Source organism: Muntiacus reevesi, chromosome 11 (assembly GCF_963930625.1).
Source record: "Muntiacus reevesi chromosome 11, mMunRee1.1, whole genome shotgun sequence".
Classification (NCBI taxonomy): domain Eukaryota; kingdom Metazoa; phylum Chordata; class Mammalia; order Artiodactyla; family Cervidae; genus Muntiacus; species Muntiacus reevesi.
The window spans coordinates 36,213,105-36,228,852 of NC_089259.1; the positions used below are offsets into that span (position 1 = coordinate 36,213,105).

Below are 15,748 nucleotides of genomic sequence, written 5' to 3' on the forward strand. Positions count from 1 at the left end.
AAGGATCACCCTCCCATATATACATATTTTTAGATCTTTTCATGGCATTTGGAAATATATGGAAACTTGGAAATTTTTCCTTTCCACAAACTTGTGTGTGTGTGTTGTTTTTCTCCTGAACTTGCTATAATATTTATATTTTCTCTGTATTTTGTATTCTGGATGAAAACCATGTTTTTGAATTGGTTTTAATTTTTACACCAAAGAATTGCTTAAGGAAGTCTGGTTTCAAATTATCTATGTTTATATGATCTATGAGTTTATATACAATGAAAAAATTGCATTTAGAGAAGTATTGAAATTCTCCAGTTTAAAAACACGAATGTTTAAAAACACTATGTTTCCTTTTAATTAACTGCATATCAAATTATTGCTCTGCAAATTAATATTTAGAATAAAATATAACTATACACCCATAAGTCTATGTAAAATAATTAAAAATAACTGCTTGTGCTATGAGTTTTAGGTCAACTTTGGTTGCAAACTATTTCAAACCTGAAACCACTAAAAGTAGTTTCTTAGGAGGAAAAGTACATTTTAGCAACTTAGAATCTGAATTAAAAATAAATCTAGACTTTGTTGTTAGCTTTATAAGGAAAATATTTCATAAAAATATTATTATGTAAATAAATTAAAGCAAATTTGATTCCTATTTTCTTCTCTCTTAGATTGCATAGTTTGCTATATGATTGGATATTGCTATATGACTTGAAATAGTTAGTGAATATGGAGATATAAATCTTATGTAACATATAGTTTATATTTTCTATCAGGTCTTCTCAGCCCATTACACCTTTTTAGACTCACCTCTGTATCCAGCTCAGTCTAACTTTATAACTTAATCTCTTAAGCATTTTGGCCCATAATAAGAAATATATCATGCACCAAAGCTATTAAATATAAACATATACATACACAGACAATTGGAACAAATGTTGTCTAATAATTATTCTTACCATATTCATGTATTTTGAAACTCATTTAAACCTTATTTTATTAATTTGTCATTTTTTGCAGCTTGCCATTGCAAAAAGAACATTGAGTCTCCAGAGAAGATATGTCTAACTCTCTAGACACCTAAATGCACCGCATTTCTCAAAGACTGCACTTCCTAATATTTGCTTTAGATAATGTCCAAATAATAAAAGGAAGGCCTTTAAGAGCTTTGCTGTTAAATAAGACTCCTCCAAAGCAAATTCTCTGCTAAAACTTAATTACTAACAGTTCCCTGGGAGAATGACCCCCTGGAGAAAGGAAAAGCTACCCATTCCAATATTCTGGCCTGGAGAATTCCATGGACTGTATAGTCCATGGGATTGCAAATAGTCGGACATGCCTGAGTACCTTTCACTTTCACTTTTTCCCTGGGAGAAATATTACTCAGTATATAAGCAATACTCCCTTGTTAGTGATATCACAAAAGGCAAAAGCTTGATGGGTCCCTAAAAGCCATAACAATGACTGCTGTATTTTACATGCTCAATAATTTTGGTTTTATAAATTTTCTGACTTAATTTGACTTCTTTTACACTTGTCTAAAACTGTGGCAGGTGAGTGTCAACTATGGCAAGGAAATGTCAGTCCAAAGGAAGAATGAAGTAATGATAGAAATTTTTAAGTATTTTGGAGGGATGCCTTGGAATAGGAACTATGATCACTTGTGATATCACAGATTGATGCTCTGAAATATGACATAATTAAAATAGAATGGAAATGAAAGATGTAGAGGCCAGACTCCATAGCTAAGCAAGAAAATTAAAGTTAAATATGTAAACACTTACAAAACAAGATGGTATTCCAGAATTTTGAAATGAACTTAAGATACAAGGGGTGAATGTCAACAGTAATGAATGCATAACCAAATAAATTTTGAGAATTTGAGACCTCTAAAAGTAATGATCTTATATGTGCTGAAAATGCTAGGCAGGTTATTATTGAAAATTATTATTGAAAATGTTAGTGTAACAGGATCAGATATTTTGGTGCAAGGCAAGGTCATTATTTCAGTGTCCCTAAAATATTATATTAGCAGTTACCTACTTATGCTTATGAGCATGATCAATTCTTCAAATAAAGTGTTCAAATAATAGGCCATGTTTATCATGGGTAGAAGTCAAGAAACTGGCACAACTTTTGCCACTTATTTGACAAAGTTTTGAAAAGTTAAAAAAATAATAATAATAAAAAGAAAAACACTGTGAATAATTTTACTGTCACTGTCAATAGATGCAAATTAATAATGAAATAATCACATATAAAAATGAAAGTAGAAATCATATTTCTCTACCTTCATGTGTATCAATAAAGGAAATATAAATAAAAAAAGGATGAACAGCATGTTGAAATTGTAGAATTGTACAAGCATTATTTGGAAGTAGAGGCAAAATTATAATTCTGAAAATCAGTATTTTGACACAAATTATGATGTGAAAATAAAATTTAAATGTCAATGTATCACATTAAACAAAGTTATTTCTTAGTTAAAGTGCTTAAACTTTTGTTAAATTTATTAAAGTCTGCATATATTTACTGTATCAATGAATATTGTCCTGTATAAAGTATTAATATGAACCAGTTTAAATATTTTTAAATAACTTTCTTCTTAAACAAGTTAGTTATACATTTTTTGTCTAAAAAAGACATTGATATTATATACTTGAAAACTAAGCAAGGAAACAGCAATAACAAAACCCTTAATAGATGTAATTTCATCATCTTGCTGATGCTGTTTATATTTCCTTAGACCATCTTCTCTTTTTTGATTTGTGGAATCAATTTTTACTTCTGATTAATCACAACTACTTGTCTTCTCTCTCTAACATACAACAGTTTCCTGAAAGGTTACTTCTTCACTGTCAACTGAAAATAGAAAAATACTAGAAATTAACATATTGTGTCTAAATGTCACACTTTGATATAATCCAAAAAGCAGAACAACCTAGTTGTTATATGATTATATGATTATATTTATAGAAGCAGAAGAGGCACTTGACAATTAACCAACATCCATTGATGATAAAACTTCTAGAAAAATGGAACCAAGAGGAATTTCCTTAGCTGGATAAGTTGTATCTATAAACTATCTGCAGCTAACAGCATACTTACTGCTGAGAAACTCGATACTTTCACCCCAATACCAGGAATGGGATAAGGATATCCCTCTTACCAAATTCATTTAATGTAGATGTGAAAGCAAATGCAATGAGATAGAAAAGAAAATGAAAAGCATAAAGATTAGGAAGAAAGATATACAACTATATTTGCTTGCAGATGACATGATTGTTTATGTAGAAAGTGACAAATAAAAAGGAAAAACCAACCAAACAAAAACTTTTGGAAGTAGTAAGTGGTAATAGAAAGTTGCAGGATGTAAAGTTTATACAACAAAAGTCATTTGCTTTTTTATGTACCAGCAATGGAAAAGTGGAATTTGAAAGAAAAAAAATACAATTTACATGAGTACTGGACCCCCTCTCAAAGTAACTTACATACTTTTTGTGAAAAAGCATTGTATAATTGCAAGGAAAATAAACAATATAAGGTGTATGGATTGGGACAAATAGACAGGCAGCAGAGAGAAAACTTAAGTTTGTATGGTGTGCAGGAGAAACATGGAAGCCTGTTTGAGTGATCCAGGAAAATAACAGTGAAAGAGAAAAAGGTGAAGAAAAAGTATTTCCTCAGGAGCAAGGTTGCCACACCTGACAAATAAAATTACAACATGCCTTATCAATGTGAAGTTTAGACAAATAGCAATTTGGCACGGTGGGGGGAGGCATAGACCTAAGTGTATACACAATTTTAGGGACATATTTATATTAAAATGTATGCATTATTTAACTGAAATTCAAATCCAACAGAAGTTATCTGACATTCCTACTCAGGAGGGAAGCCCCTTATTTTCACTATTTACGTGTTTTTGTGTTTGTTTGTTTTTAAATCTGGTAAATGTCTTTAGAAGCTCAGAGAGTATAAAAGCCTCAAAAACTGGTCACTAAATCTAGAAAATTGCTCCATCTACAAAGTAAGACTGCATCTACATAGTACAGACTACAAACTGACAAAGGTGTGCGGTATCTAACTTGCTTCACTGGTCTTGATTCTGATCTGTGATTGCTGTCTGTGTGTGTGTGTGTGTGTGTGTGTGTGTGTGTGTGTGTGAAGTCACTTCAGTCATGTCTGACTCTTTGCAACCCGTGGACTGTAGCACACCAGGCTCTTCGGTTCATGGGATTCTTCAGACAAGAATACTGGAGTGGGTTGCCATGACCTCTTCCAGGGAATCTTTCTGACCCAGGGAATGAACCTGCATCTCATGCGACTCCTGTATTGCAGGTGACTTCTTTAAGATGTATTCTTGACTGCTGAGCCACCGAGGAAGCCCTCTGTGACTGCTATAAAAGTGAAAGTGAATGTCAGCTCTTTCCAACTCTTTGCGACTCCATGAATTATACAGACCATGGAATTCCCCAGGCTCGAATACTGGAGACGGTAGCCTTTCCCTTTTCCAGGGAATCTTCCCAACCCAGGGATTAAACCCAGGACTCCCTCATTGCAGGCGGATTCTTTACCAACTCAGTTATCATGTGACTGCTGTAGCTCTTTAATACTAGGACAAGAGAGAAGGGACAGGCATTCTCATTTCCTCAATTTTTAAACAATAACTACAAATAGGTCTGCCACTATCAAGAGCAGGAAGCCCTTTTAAATTATGGATGAAAATAGTTTTGATAAAATAAACTGCAATATTACAGTTATTAATAAACAAAAACAAATGTCTGTTCTGAGAGACCCTGTCATTCAGTCATATTGAATGTTAAGAATCACAGTACTAAAAGTATTATCCAAAGGTGGTATTGCATTCCCCTCCTATGTAAAGATAAATCAAGAGGTATGCTGTGTGTGATAACGTTTAACACTATGAAAACAAAACGAAAAGACTATGAGATGCATGCTAGAAGGTAGATTAGCTATGTCAGAGAGAAAAGGATAATTACAGTATGGGATGTATTAAATGTCTTTTTTACATATTTTTGCCTCGTTTTATTTTTAATTATGCCCACATAGTCCTTTTTGGAGAAGAAAATGGCAGAACACTTCAGTATTCTTTCCTGGAGAATTCCATGGAGAGAGGAGCCTAGGAGACTACAGTCCATGAGATGGGAAGAGTCGGAAACCACTTAGTGACTAAACCATCACCACCACATATTGCTTTTATGGGCTCCCCAGGTGGTGCTAGCAGTGAAGTACTCACCTGCCAATGCAGGATGATACACAGGTTCAATCCTATGTCAGGAAGATTTCATGGAGAAGGAAATGACAACACACTCCAGTATTTTTACGTGGAAAACCCCATGGACAGAGAAGCCTGGTGGGCTACAGTCCATGGGGTCATAAAGAGTCAGACATGACTGAAATGACTTAGAATGCACATTCCTTTTACAATTTAAGAAAAAGAAATGAAATTCCTTCTGAAAATCCAATTCAAAAGTAAGTGCTGTATATATGTGTACATGAAATAAAAATGGTTTATAACTTTGCATTTCCATACAAGTGGTTTTAAACTCAAAATTGACTGTGTCCATTTTCATAAGATGTCAAAGAAATCTGGGAATAAAAAAAAAAAATTACATGATGCCCAGTCATCGTGTTATTATAAGAAAAGGAAATTACCAAATAACGTAATTCTCTTTTTGAATGGGGAACACTGTTCTCAATGTTCTTCCATTAGAATAATATCAAGATACAGGGGTAGATTAAAAGTTAATTAGATAAGGGAATCAGACAGCCTTGCAACAATTAACTCAAATGTCAGTATATATAGTTTAAAGACAATAGAGAAATAAAACTTTTAAAATACTTCACATTTAAATCAAGTTATTTTTGGCTTTTATTTTTTCTTTATTTCACACCTAATATTTTATAACTCAGTAGTCTAATTCTACCAATTAATAATTAAACTTCAGAATTATGATGCCCACATGAAGAAGTGTGACAATGAAAGTATTTTTGAGTTGGCTTTTAGATAATGGAAGGAAAGAGAGAAAGAAAGAAAGAAGGAGGAAAGGAAAATGAGATAATACAGAGTAAAAATAGAAATTTTACTAGGCATAGAGGAAAAGGATGTTTTCTGGTCATTGTATCTTATTTTGCATAAAGACTGTATTGGATGGTCAAGTAGAATTCAGAAATATGTTTCATTAGCAAGTAACAAGTCATGAAGAATAATTATTCTGAACTTTTAATATAATTACTTTCTTTTTTTTCTCCCAAAGAATTAGAATCCTAACCATTTTGTCAGACTATGCTGTTTCTTAGAAAGTGCTGTAGGTACACTGATAAATCCTAATTCTTTAAAATCTTCTTTGCAACTCCTACTGAAAAGTATCATCCTTCCATTAATCTAGCATTGCTTCAGAAAGCAAGGTTACAGCAAAATCGATTAGGCAAGCACTTTCTTTAGTTACATTGTCGATGATAAAATCAGGTTGCCCTAATTGGATTCAGGTTTTCAAAAGACTCCACAGGAAACATATACAAACCATTTCTTAACTTGGTTTTCTATACATTACCATTGCCACTCACTACATGCTAAATGTTATTATTTTCAACATTAAAGAGTGACTTTCCACTGACATTGTCCCCAGTTTTTCTCTTGAAATGTGTTTCTGTGGTCCTTGTTCAAGAATAGATACTCCAATAAGTGATGAGTAATATGCCCAGTCTTATGTTTCAATAATAACTTGTTAATATTTAATAATAAAAATTGACATAGATTCGTTGACTCACACACTTTTGATTTCTGCAAACTTCTGAATGTGCATTTTCTTCCACAAGAGATAAACTGAAAATTAAAAATAAATGAACTGGAAGACTATGTTCTTTTTTTTTTTTTTTTTTAATTTTAATTTTAATTTTTTTTTTAAATTTTATTTTATTAGTTGGAGGCCAATTACTTCACATTTCAGTGGGTTTTGTCATACATTGACACGAATCAGCCATAGAGTTACACGTATTCTCCATCCCGATCCCCCCTCCCACCTCCCTCTCCACCCAACTCCTCTGGGTTCTCCCAGTGCACCAGGCCTGAGCACTCGTCTCATGCATCTCACCTGGGCTAGTGATATGTTTCACCATAGATAATATACATGATGTTCTCTCGAAACATCCCACCCTCACCTTCTCCCACAGAGTTCAAAAGTCTGTTCTGTACTTCTGTGTCTCTTTTTCTGTTTTGCATATAGGGTTATCGTTACATCTTTCTAAATTCCATATATATGTGTTAGTATGCTGTAATGTTCTTTATCTTTCTGGCTTACTTCACTCTGTATAATGGGCTCCAGTTTCATCCATCTCATTAGAACTGATTCAAATGCATTCTTTTTAACGGCTGAGTAATATTCCATGGTATATATGTACCACAACTTCCTTATCCATTCATCTGCTGATGGGCATCTAGGTTGCTTCCATGTCCTGGCTATTATAAACAGTGCTGCAATGAACATTGGGGTGCACGTGTCTCTTTCAGATCTGGATTCCTCAGTGTGTATGCCCAGCACTGGGATTGCTGGGTCATATGGCAGTTCTATTTCCAGTTTTTTAAGAAATCTCCACACTGTTTTCCATAGTGGCTGTACTAGTTTGCATTCCCACCAACAGTGTAAGAGGGTTCCCTTTTCTCCACACCCTCTCCAGCATTTATTGCTTGTAGACTTTTGGATAGCAGCCATCCTGACTGGCGTGTAATGGTACCTCATTGTGGTTTTGATTTGCATTTCTCTGATAATGAGTGATGTTGAGCATCTTTTCATGTGTTTGTTAGCCATCTGTATGTCTTGTTTGGAGAAATGTCTGTTTAGTTCTTTGGCCCATTTTTTGATTGGGTCATTTATTTTCCTGGAATTGAGCTTCAGGAGTTGCTTGTATATTTTTGAGATTAATGCTTTATCTGTTTCTTCATTTGTTATTATTTTCTCCCAATCTGAGGGCTGTCTTTTCACCTTACTTATAGTTTCCTTTGTAGTGCAGAAGCTTTTAAGTTTCATTAGGTCCCATTTGTTTACTTTTGCTTTTATTTCCAATCTTCTAGGAGGTGGGTCATAGAGGACCCTGCTGAGATTTATGTCGGAGAGTGTTTTGCCTATGTTGTCCTCTAGGAGTTTTATAGTTTCTGGTCTTACATTTAGATCTTTAATCCATTTTGAGTTTATTTTTGTGTATGGTGTTAGAAAGTGATCTAGTTTCATTCTTTTACAAGTGGTTGACCAGTTTTCCCAGCACCACTTGTTAAAGAGGTTGTCTTTTTCCCATTGTATATCCTTGCCTCCTTTGTCAAAGATAAGGTGTCCATAGGTTCGTGGATTTATCTCTGGGCTTTCTATTCTGATCCATTGATCTATATTTCTGTCTTTGTGCCAGTACCATACTGTCTTGATGACTGTGGCTTTGTAGTAGAATCTGAAGTCAGGCAGGTTGATTCCTCCAGTTCCATTCTTCTTTCTCAAGATTACTTTGGCTATTCGAGGTTTTTTGTTTTTCCATACAAATTGTGAAATTATTTGTTCTAGTTCTGTGAAAAATACCGTTGGTAGCTTGATAGGGATTGCATTGAATCTATAGATTGCTTTGGGTAGAATAGCCATTTTGACAATATTGATTCTTCCAATCCATGAACACGGTATGTTTCTCCATCTGTTTGTGTCCTCTTTGATTTCTTTCATCAGTGTTTTATAGTTTTCTATGTATAGGCTTTTTGTTTCTTTAGGTAGATATACTCCTAAGTATTTTATTCTTTTTGTTGCAATGGTGAATGATATTGTTTCCTTAATTTCTCTTTCTGTTTTTTCATTGTTAGTATATAGGAATGCAAGGGATTTCTGTGTGTTAATTTTATATCCTGCAACTTTACTATATTCATTGATTAGCTCTAGTAATTTTCTGGAAGAGTCTTTAGGGTTTAGGGTTTAGTCTTTAGGATGTAGAGGATCATGTCATCTGCAAACAGCGAGAGTTTCACTTCTTCTTTTCCTATCTGGATTCCTTTTACTTCTTTTTCTGCTCTGATTGCTGTGGCCAAAACTTCCAACACTATGTTGAATAGTAGTGGTGAGAGTGGGCACCCTTGTCTTGTTCCTGATTTCAGGGGAAAAGCTTTCAATTTTTCACCATTGAGGGTGATGCTTGCTGTGGGTTTGTCATATATAGCTTTTATTATGTTGAGGTATGTTCCCTCTATTCCTGCTTTCTGGAGAGTTTTAATCATAAATGAGTGCTGAATTTTGTCAAAGGCTTTCTCTGCATCTATTGAGATAATCATATGGTTTTTATCTTTCAATTTGTTAATGTGGTGTATTACATTGATTGACTTGTGGATATTAAAGAATCCTTTCATTCCTGGGATAAAGTCCACTTGGTCATGGTGTATGATTTTTTAAATATGTTGTTGGATTCTGTTTGCTAGAATTTTGTTAAGGATTTTTGCATCTATGTTCATCAGTGATATTGGCCTGTAGTTTTCTTTTTTTGTGGCATCTTTGTCTGGTTTTGGAATTAGGGTGATGGTGGCATCATAGAATGAGTTTGGAAGTTTACATTCTTCTGCAATTTTCTGGAAGAGTTTGAGTAAGATAGGTGTTAGCTCTTCTCTAAATTTTTGGTAGAATTCAGCTGTGAAGCCATCTGGTCCTGAGCTTTTGTTTCCTGGAAGATTTTTTATTACAGTTTCGATTTCCTTGCTTGTGATGGTTCTGTTAAGATCTTCTATTTCTTCCTGGTTCAGTTTTGGAAAGTTACACTTTTCTAAGAATTTGTCCATTTCATCCAAGTTGTCCATTTTATTGGCATAGAGCTGCTGGTAGTAGTCTCTTATGATCCTTTGGATTTCAGTGTTGTCTGTTGTGATCTCACCCTTTTCATTTCTTATTTTGTTAATTTGGTTCTTCTCTCTTTGTTTCTTAATGAGTCTTGCTAGTGGTTTGTCAATTTTGTTTATTTTTTCAAAAAACCAGCTTTTAGCTTTGTTTAATTCATTTGTTTCATTCATTTTTAATTCATTTTTGCTATGGTCTCTTTAGTTTCTTTTGCATTTATTTCTGCCCTAATTTTTAAGATTTCTTTTCTTCTGCTGACCCTGGGGTTCTTCATTTCTTCCTTCTCTAGTTGCTTTAGGTGTAGAGTTAGGTTATTTATTTGGCTTTTTTCTTGTTTCTTGATGTAAGCCTATAATGCCATGAACCTTCCCCTTAGCACTGCTTTTACAATGTCCCATAGGTTTTGGGTTGTTATGTTTTCATTTTCATTCATTTCTATACATATTTTGATTTCTTCTATGATTTATTGGTTATTCAGAAGCGTGTTATTTAACCTCCATATGTTTGAATTTTTAACAATTTTTTTCCTGTAATTGAGATCTAATCTTACTGCACTGTGGTCAGAAAAGATGACTGGAATGATTTCAATTTTTCTGAATTTTCCCAGACCAGATTTATGGCCCAGGATATGATCTATTCTGGAGAAGGTTCCGTGTGCACTTGAGAAGAAGGTGAAATTGATTGTTTTGCAGTGAAATGTTCTATAGATATCAATTAGGTCTAGCTGGTCCATTGTATCATTTAAGGTTTGTATTTCCTTTGATTTTCTGTTTAGTTGATCTATCCATAGTTGTGAGTGGGGTATTAAAGTCTCTCACTATTATTGTGTTACTATTAATTTCCTCTTTCATACTCATTAGCGTTTGCCGTACATATTGCGGTGCTCCTATGTTGGGTGCATATATATTTATAATTGTTATATCTTCTTCTTGAATTGATCCTTTGATCATTATGTAGTGTCCTTCTTTGTCTCTTTTCACATCCTTTATTTGAAAGTCTATTTTATCTGATATGAGTATTGCGACTCCTGCTTTCTTTTGGTCTCCATTTGCATGAAATATTTTTTTCCAGCCCTTCACTTTTAGTCTGTATGTGTCTCTGGTTTTGAGGTGGGTCTCTTGTAGACAGCGTATATAGGGGTCTTGTTTTTGTATCCATTCAGCCAATCTTTGTCTTTTGGTTGGGGCATTCAACCCATTTACATTTAAGGTAATTATTGATAGGTGTGGTCCCGTTGCCATTTACTTTGTTGTTTTGGGTTCACGTTTATACAACCTTTCTGCATTTCCTGTCTAGAGAAGATCCTTTAGCATTTGTTGAAGAGTTGGTTTGGTGGTGCTGAATTCTCTCAGCTTTTGCTTGTCTGTAAAGCTTTTGAATTCTCCTTCATATCTGAATGAGATCCTTGCTGGGTACAGTAATCTAGGTTGTAGATTATTCTCTTTCATTACCTTCATTATGTCCTGCCATTACCTTCTGGCCTGGAGGGTTTCTGTTGATAGATCAGCTGTTATCCTTATGGGAATCCCTTTGTGTGTTATTTGTTGTTTCTCCCTTGCTGCTTTTAGTATTTGTTCTTTGTGTTTGATCTTTGTTAATTTGATTAATATGTGTCTTGAAGTGTTTTGCCTTGGGTTTATCCTGTTTGGGACCCTCTGGGTTTCTTGGACTTGGGTGGCTATTTCCTTCCCCATTTTAGGGAAGTTTTCAGCTATTATCTCCTCGAGTATTTTCTCATGGCCTTTCTTTTTGTCTTCTTCTTCTGGGACTCCTATGATTCGAATGTTGGGGCGTTTCACATTGTCCCAGAGGTCCCTGAGGTTGTCCTCATTTCTTTTGATCCTTTTTTCTTTTTTCCTCTCTGCTTCATTTATTTCCACCATTCTATCTTCTACCTCACTTATCCTATCTTCTGTCTCCGTTATTCTACTCTTGGTTCCCTCCAGAGTGTTTTTGATCTTATTCACTGCATTATTCATTTTTAATTGACTCTCTTTTATTTCTTCTAGGTCTTTATTAAACATTTCTTGCATCTTTTCAATCTTTGTCTCCAGGCTATTTATCTGTAACTCCATTTTGTTTTCAAGATTTTGGATCATTTTTATTATCATTATTCTAAATTCTTTTTCAGATAGATTCCCTATCTCCTCCTCTTTTGTTTGACTTGGTGGGCACTTGTCATGTTCCTTTACCTGTTGGGTATTTCTCTGCCTTTTCATCTTGTTTAGATTGCTGTGTCTGGAATGGGTTTTCTGTATTCTGGAGGTCTGTGGTTCCTTTTTATTGTGGAGTTTTTACCCGGTGGGTGGGGTTGGACGGTTGGCTTGTCAAGGTTTCCTGGTTAGGGAAGCTTGTGTCAGTGTTCTGGAGCGTGGAACTTGATTTCTTCTCTTTGAAGAGCAATGGAGTGCCCAGTAATGAGTCTTAAGATGGGTCTATGTGTTAGGTGTGTCTTTGGGCAGTCTATGTGTTGACTTTCAGGGCTATGTTCCTGCGTTGCTGGGGAATTTGTGTGGTATGTCTTGCTCTAAAACTTGTTGGCTCTTGGGTGGTGGTTGGTTTCAGTGTAGGTATGGAGGCTTTTGGACGGTCTCTTATTACTTAAAGTTCCATGTAGTCAGGAGTTTTCTGGTGTTCTCAGGTTTTGGGCTTAAATCTCCTGCCTCTGGATTTCAGTTTTATTCTTCCTGTAGTCTCAGGACTTCTCCAACTATACAGCACTGATAATAAAACTTCTAGGTTAACAGCGAAAAGATTCTCCCCTGTTAGGGACTCCCAGAGACGTTCACAGAGTTACATGAAGAAGAGGACAGGGAGGAGGGAAATAGAGATGAGCAGGAGGAGAAAAAGGGGGACTCAAGAGGAGAGAGACAGATCTACGCAGTTGTCTGTTCCTAGAGTGTTCTCCGTAGCCCAGACACCCACAAAGATTCACAGAATTGGATTGGGAAGAGAAGGGGAAAGGAGGAAATAGAGGTGTTCTGAGGTAGAAAACAGAGAGTCAAGATTGGGGGAGAATAATCAACACACTCCTGAATAAAAATGGAAACTGAATATTGGATTCTTAAATGTTCACAGTTTATATCATATACTGAAGAACAAAAATTAAAAATCTACAGTAGAGGTTAGACTTAAAAATACTATATTAAAAACAAAAACAAAAACACCCCCCAAAAAATTTTAGAAATATATATGAGGTTCGGTTTAAAAATAGGGCTTCTTTTGTTTTTTTTTCCTTTCCTCTTTGTAAGGTTATAGTGTATTGAAAATGAATAATTAAGGAGTAGTAGAGGAGTACTAGAGGACTTTAAAAGAAATAAGAGAAAAAGAAAAATAGAAAATAGAAGAGAAGAAGGGAAAAAAAAAAAGAAGAGAAAAAAAAAGAGGAAAAAAAAATTTTCCCTAACTAAAACAATCGTAAGAATTTATGAAAATGAAAGTTAAGGAGTAATGGGGGAGTAATAGGGAATTTTAAAGGAAAATAAAAGAGAGAAAAAAAATAAAAAATAGAATAAAAAAAATTTTTTTTCCCTTACTTAAAAAAAAAAAAAAAAAAGTAAAAATATATCTAGGAATTTCTCTGGAGCTGCTGCAGTCAGTGTGGGTTCGGCTCGGTTTCAGATAGCTCCTCGTTCCAGCTTACACTTCTCGATATCTACAGGCCCCTTGCGGTGTGGTCAGTGTTTCCTACAGGGATTTTAATCTGTTGCACCAGTTCCTTCTGAAGCGGTTCCCTTTGTTTAATTGGCTTCTGTTTGCCGGTCTCTTCAGGGCCTCATTTCCGCCCTGACATAGGCGGGCGGAGGTGGACTCTTATTCAGGTAGCTAGTGCCGTCGCGCTGCAGGGCGGGGCTGGAGCTGCAGGGCGGGGCCGGCGCTGCTCAGGTTCTGGCTGCTCTTTATGGAGTGCACCCGGCACTGCTCGCGGTTCCAGCCCTCGGGTGTTCCGCCAAAGGTCGGAACAGAAAGCTGCGCCTGCTCTTTGTGCCTTCCCCGTCAGAACGGTCCAGGCAGCCAGGGGCTTGACGCTTGACGGGCCCACTCTCCCTGGTTGCGAGCGCCCACTCCCTTCCATGGTCCCAGTCTCAGATTCCGCCGGCGCCAGTCCGGTGCGTGCGCCTTCTGCCCTCCGTGTCCCCAGCCCCAGTCCCCGCCCGCGCCGGTGGGGTGCCTGCCCCCTGTGTCTCGCCGCGACCCTCCCGGCGGATGTCGACCATCCAGAATCTCGGTCCCTTTGTTCTGCGAACAGCCAGCAGTGTGTTCTGGCTGGTTAATTTTCTCTCTCTTTTGCTCTCCCACAGTTCAAGCTGGGAACTCACAAAAGCTCCCTCTGATTGTCCTCAGGGCACTCAGGTCCAGACCCTAACCCAAGTAATGCCGCCCGCTCCTCTCTGTTCCGCCCCCACTTGCTGGTGGCTGATGCGGGTGTCTGGGGTACTTTTCTGCTGGGAGTTGCTTTTAGGCTCGTAATCTGTGGGTTTTATTTATTGTTTCTCTCCCAGTCAGGGTGCCCTCTGAGATTCAAACACTTCCCCCAGGCCCGCCAGTGTGAGGGTTTCCCGGTGTCTGGGAACGTCCTCTATTAAGACCCTTCCCGGGACGGATCTCTGTCCTTAGCTCTTTTGTCTCACTTTTGATCTTTTATATTTTGTCCTACCTCCTTTCGAAGACAATGGGCTGCTTTTCTGGGTGCCTGGTGAACTCAGCTAGCGATCAGAAGTTGTTTTGTGAAGTTTGCTCTGTGTTCAGTTATTCTTTTGATGAATTTCTAGGGGAGAAAGTGGTCTCCCCGTCCTACTACTCCACCATCTTGGCTCCTCCTCTGACTATGTTCTTTATCATAGTTTTCCTCACAATTGTTTCACACATGCGTCACATATTAGCTCTTTCCAGATTTCTGAGCTTATATGACAATGATGGCATCCATCTGTTTACACCTAAGTATAAGTTTAAGGTTTTTGCTTTTACTGAATTGAAGACAATGGCTTATTCTTTAATTTCTACTGAAGTAACTGAGATTAGTCAATACGCAGCTGAAATAATCTCCCAAGAACTTTTCCTGAAGGTTATCATTGGTTGGACATGGTTGCAACAGGAAGTCATCTTAAATCTCACAAGCTTTTGGTATTAAATTTTGCAATGCATTCAGCAAAAAGTATAGAAGTGTCTGTTTAATCAACTGACTTAGATACCTATCTCCATGAAGTTTATAAATGGACACCAAGATTGAACAATGGACCAACATCAGTTGCTCCAGATGGACTTCTTGGGGATAAATCTAAATTTCACATGTAGGTCTTAATTCAGACTGAGCAGTTACAACATACAAGAGGCTCAGGAGTCAGAGTTAGATAGGAAAGTTCTTCAGTAGTTCAGAGAGTTGTAACCAGATTCATAATCAACATATTAATGGTTTTGCTTCCAAATAAACTTTCCCTGCAACTGTAATTAATTTTACTAGTTTTCCCAATCTCCCAGTGATGTACTTGTCATCTGGAGATGCCACATACAGTGAAAGTGTTAGCTCTGAGCTTAATAAGTGAGTAGAAATTGTGCAGAACTTAATTTCCTCATTTATTATATAAATGTCATTTTAAAATAAAGAAATGACCTTCACTATTCAAGTCATGGTGCTTCCCTGATAGGTCCGTTGGTAAAGAATCCACCTACAATGCAGGAGACCCTGGTTCAATTCTTGGGGTGGGAAGATTGGCTAGAGAAAGGATAGGTTACCTACTCCAGTATTCTTGGGCTTCCCCTGTGGCTCATCTGGTAAAGAATCCACCTATAATGTGGGAGACCTGGGTTCGATCCCTAGATTGGGAAGATTCAATTAATATATTCAATTAGAAAAAATACGTTCAGATAGCTAGTGTTAG

At 36.4% G+C, this 15,748-nt stretch overlaps 1 pseudogene; it reads left to right on the forward strand.

Annotated features, from left to right (window-relative positions):
- Positions 1 to 14,143, forward strand: part of LOC136144129 (MLV-related proviral Env polyprotein-like) — a 112,339-nt pseudogene extending 98,196 nt beyond the window's left edge.
- Positions 14,144 to 15,748: the final 1,605 nt, after the last annotated feature.